This window comes from Sceloporus occidentalis, unplaced genomic scaffold (genome assembly GCF_023333645.1).
Source record: "Sceloporus occidentalis isolate IW3139 unplaced genomic scaffold, rSceOcc1.0.p SCAF_50, whole genome shotgun sequence".
Lineage (NCBI taxonomy): Eukaryota > Metazoa > Chordata > Lepidosauria > Squamata > Phrynosomatidae > Sceloporus > Sceloporus occidentalis.
The window spans coordinates 6,388,564-6,393,447 of NW_028317030.1; the positions used below are offsets into that span (position 1 = coordinate 6,388,564).

At 44.4% G+C, this 4,884-nt stretch overlaps 1 pseudogene; it reads right to left on the bottom strand.

The window, feature by feature from the left end:
* Nucleotides 1-2,505: 2,505 nt before the first annotated feature.
* On the bottom strand, nucleotides 2,506-4,068 carry LOC149288788 (inositol 1,4,5-trisphosphate receptor-interacting protein pseudogene; annotated as a pseudogene).
* Between the last annotated feature and the right edge of the window lie 816 nt (nucleotides 4,069-4,884).

Sequence of the window (4,884 nt, forward strand, 5' to 3'; positions counted from 1 at the left end):
CCATCCTTCCTGAGCCCCCAAAACCCAGCGCAATGTCTTAACGGCACTAAAACCGTTCCCTGAACTCCATGGTTCCTTCTAGATTGTCAGCTGCTTTCTGCTTGTCCTGTTTAATCATGGCTGCAGAATATGATGGCGCTGTATAAACCAATCAATAATTATTATTATTATTAAATGTATTTCGGAGATGTTGGTATACTTGTATTATATAGCAAGATGACCCATCGCCAACATCTGTCCATAATTTTGTGAAATGAGCCTAGATTATCTGAAATCTGCTATAAAGAGGGGCAATGATTTAATACATTTAATAAACATAAAAAATCTTAAGAATTCTCGTCAACCCTTTCAGTGCCAGGAGGGTTTAAAATCAGCGAATGACCTACCTGTGGGACCACCCTACACCCACAGGGGCCGGCGTCCCAAATACAATAAAAGGCGTTGCGCACCTTTAAGAAATGGCATGTCAGGATATGACACCATATCCGGGCGCGCGGTGTCTTAGTCGTGCAGCGCCTTCTAATGAAGTCTATGGAGGCTCTGCTGAGCCGGCACAGCCTCCATTGCCCAAATTAGCCGGTAGGGAAGATCAAAGATCTCTCTTGTAGCTGGCCCATTGTGCAACGGGATACCGGGGGGGGGGGGGATTGCCTAAGAGGAGAATCTGCCCCCTGGGGTTTATATCGGGGGACTGCCGCCCCCCTAGATCAGAATACATCACTGTATATAATACATTGCGGAGGACTAATAGGACATAAGACATGTAGACTGAGGCTACCCCACTCTCTGGATTCAGTAAGAAATGCGTGACGCGAGGTCCTTAATCTCACAGTCTCTCTCTCTCTCTCTCTCTCTCTCTCTCTGCCTTTATAAAGTGTAACGTGGTACTCAAAGCAGCAGCCGCCGCGCCCTCCCCATATAACCTCTCGTATTCTACAATGTGTCACAGCGGTAATTATAGGAAGAAAGAAATTGGCAAACGTATGCCTCCTTTCACACTCTTTGTTATGTGTAATGCCACTTGGTAAAAGCCCCCCAGGGCAGATGTTCACGGACGTGATGGAAAATTCCTGATTAATCACTCATTATTTTTACAAGGAAAATAAAAAAAGGAAACCTTTGCATTAAAAACAATACATTTGTTTGTTACTCCCAGTGTGATAAACATACATTCCGTTAAAAAGTTCAAGTAGTGGATTATTAGAATTTCTCACCCTTTTTGTATGAATTTTTGTTTGTAGTATTTAAGTGAATCATTTCCATTTAATAGCTATTTAAAAACAGGGTATACAGGGAGTACATGGAAAGGGTTGTGAACTTTGCTTTTGAGATATCACATTTCCCTTAATGCTACAGGGTAAGCAATTTTTTTCTCATAGCCTTTGTTACCCCTGAGAGAGGGCATGGTGTATAATTGTAATGGGCAACAGAGCTGAATGAAACTGTATGCAGGACGTGGAGCTTTGAAGCCTCTTAATGTACAGATTAAACATAATAGTAAAAATAAATAGTTATTTTATTAGAGTCAAGTTATAGCTGGCCCACTAACCAGATTTTACTATTATTATATTAATATTATTCATTTAAAGGTTAAGGAGAGGGAGAGAGAGGGAGGGAGAGAGGGAGGCCATCATTATGGAGGATAACGGCTTAGCGTAGACTAGAACAGCAAACAGCGCCACCTCTCAAGTAAAAGGCTGGGGTAGGTACTGCAGCCACAAGACGCTGTAACAACAATGCTGCCTCTCGGAGTATTTGGTTTCATCTCGTTACTGAGATACGCGCTTTCAAAAATCTTAGTACTCAACAGGGTTCCACAAACTGGACACAATTACTGGATATCCCATGTTCAACACAGGCATCTCAATTAAAGACTCAATAAATAACTTGTTTTTAGGTAAGGATACACAGAACTTGGCTTAGTTGCCCCCACACGCACACACCTGATTCCGGGATTTGTACATCCCTCCTTTATACTTTCTTCCCCATGTGATGGTATCTCTGCGTCTGGTGCAGATTAAGGTTTATTCTGCGTGGGTCCCACTTGCAGACCCGCTTACCATGATCGTGAGAAGCTATAATATATTGGGATGGGGAAAAGTATCCTGGAAACCCTTTTTAAATTGTGGAATGTTGTTAAATTTACCAATAACTACGGTTCAAGATACCCCTTTTCTTCATAATAAATTAACACGTCACACCTAGTGGGCAAGAGGCTTGAATCCCATACAGAGTGACATCTAAATATGTTATTCACCAAATATGTTATCACCACTCAGCACACTCTGTGACTCAATATTCATGTTTCCGTTTATATACCGCACAGTTCTTGCTATCATTATTTGCCCGGACCCGGCCCAACAGGACAACCGACAATCCTGGAAGGAGCTTGTCTAATGTGTGCGCCAATAACTCAATATCCCGAGAAGCCTTTCCATTGAATGCGAACATGAATTAAAAACTACTTTTATTGCTTAATCGAACTTTCCGCGGGTCCGGCCAACATCATTCCAAGCTAGTGTGCAACGTATACTCATTGACCAAAACGTTCACGTTCTTTAGCATCTCATAAAACGTGGCCAGCGTGTTCTGATAAAGGTCTCTGTTCAGAACGAAAGGACGGAAAAGGTTAAAAGGTTCCGCGAGACGAAAGACTTCTGGAAGTTTGACGGACTCGGGAAGGTCAGGATTCCCCACCATAAAATGGTTGAGTTTTTTCTCCAGCAGGCATTTCTCCAGGCTTCTGAGCATGTCTTTCAGCCGACTGTCTAAGTGAGACCTGTCCCACTCCGAAGACGGCCTGACCAGCAAGAGATGCAGGAGGACGGTTTTAAGGTGGTAAGTGGTCAGGCCGGTTTGTCCGGATATAGAACACTGCTTGGAATAAAGGAAGGTCATGATCTGCAAGCAGCTGAGGTGGCAAGAATTATCTGGGAGATGTTTGGCAACCTCCTTGAGGAACCTCTTTTCATAAACGGCGAAGGAGATGTCCCAATAAATGTTGTCCTGAGGTTCTGGTGCGCTGGGGAAATGTGACACGAGATACAGGTCAGAGTCTTCGTACTGTACCACGGGTGTGATATTAAAGCTGATCACCTTCCCAGATCTGAATTTCACTCTCAAGGCCCCTGGAATATTCAAATTTCTAAAATTCAGGTCAAATTCATACTTGTGGGAGATCTTGCTCCACGCCTTTGTTAGAGAAGTCTGGAACCACATCATAACTTGGTCCTTAGCAAGGTAGTTTGAGTTTTTGGAACATAGTAAATTCATATCCTCGTTGTCATTTTTCTTTATGTTTTGACTGTGAACAAGACATAACAAATCCTCGCCAAGTTTGGTCTTTCCACAGACACAGCCTGCTTCTTTGTCATTGGGTCTGCAAACTCGGATTGTTCCGTAGCCTTGTTTATGGGGAGTAATCGACTGGTCAATGACCCAAGGTTGGCATTCAAACTGGAATGGTTCCGGTGGGGCGAACGGGACGATCAAATCGCATTCTAATGGCTTGTTCACTCTCCAGTTTTCGTACGTACTCCCAACGCACACGCTGTCCTCCACCTCCATGTCAGCATCTCGATTACATAGACTTCTCAAAGCCTCCAGTAAGTCGTCCACAAACCCTTCGACAAACTCTCGGGTCCTGGCGGCCTCGTGGGTGGTCACTTTGATGCATTGGTCATAAAACGCTGCCAAGATGGTCTTCTCGGGAATAGACACGCCTTTCAACATGTTTCCCGATAAGAACGTGTCCTCTTCTTTCCCGGGATCCTGCGAGTTCCTATTCATAAAATCCTGCCTCAAAACTTCAATCAAAAGTAATAAGAACATTGACATGGCGCTCCAAATATCCCAGAATGCAAGCGCTTCCTGAGGGGTCTCCTGGTCACTCAGGAGCTTTTCCAGCTGTTCCTGTTGGGTTTTGTGGTTCTCCTCATACTCTCTGAGTTTCTGTATGAGGGCCTCATCGGTGGTCGGCAAAGTTGCATTGTTCCTTGGGAAGAGGAGCGGGTGGTTGACGATAGCCGTTACAACAATCATACACACCTTGAATATCCCGCTGGCCATGGCGGACCTGAAAAATAAAAGAACAGTTTAAAACAATGCCCGAGAAACTGGCCCCTAAAGAACATTTCATGGCAGATGTCACCAAACATGTCATAATTGTCATAAACAATTGTGGTAAAGCAAACATTATTCTGGATTTATTCTTAAAACATGATTTATTTATTTTATAATAAATTACCCGCACTTTATAATAAAACAAGACCTTGATATTTTACGCACGGCGTATGTATTTTAGAATAAGTTGATGCGTCCTGCGGCCCGGAGAGAGGCATGATATGTCAGATTCAGGAAACCCTGATACAGCGGCTACACCCTCTGCTTCCTGAGTATCACCAGACAAAAAAACAACGGGTTCCGGATGAAGGTCCAGGAAAGTATGAAGTTTAGGATAACGTCGGGCTGGACCCGTGTGCGATAAGATGTCAGGCCATGATCTCTCCATTCTAGAATGGGCCAGGAACTTCCCACCAGGGCAGACCTACTCTCGTCTCGGTAGCAGGACACTCGGCAATAAGTGACGTCTTCTGCACACGAGCTTCGCTCTGTTTAGGCTTCGTGTGCAGATGCCAGCATTCCAAGGAATTGGTACAGTGAACAAGGCTACTTGGCAGAGGCAGCCTGCTGGCTGAATGTGATAGGAGTTGTCTAGGAGGTCTAGTTTAAAAACCCAAGTCTAGAGCGGATTTAGAAGAACCGAATCCTGGTGGATATTTGGGCAGACTGTGTGGGTTTGTTGCCCTCCTGCCGGCCCTGCCAATTAACCCTTTCAGTCCCTGCCATGTAGTATGTCCTCTTTCGGTAGCCCCCTTGCAGCGG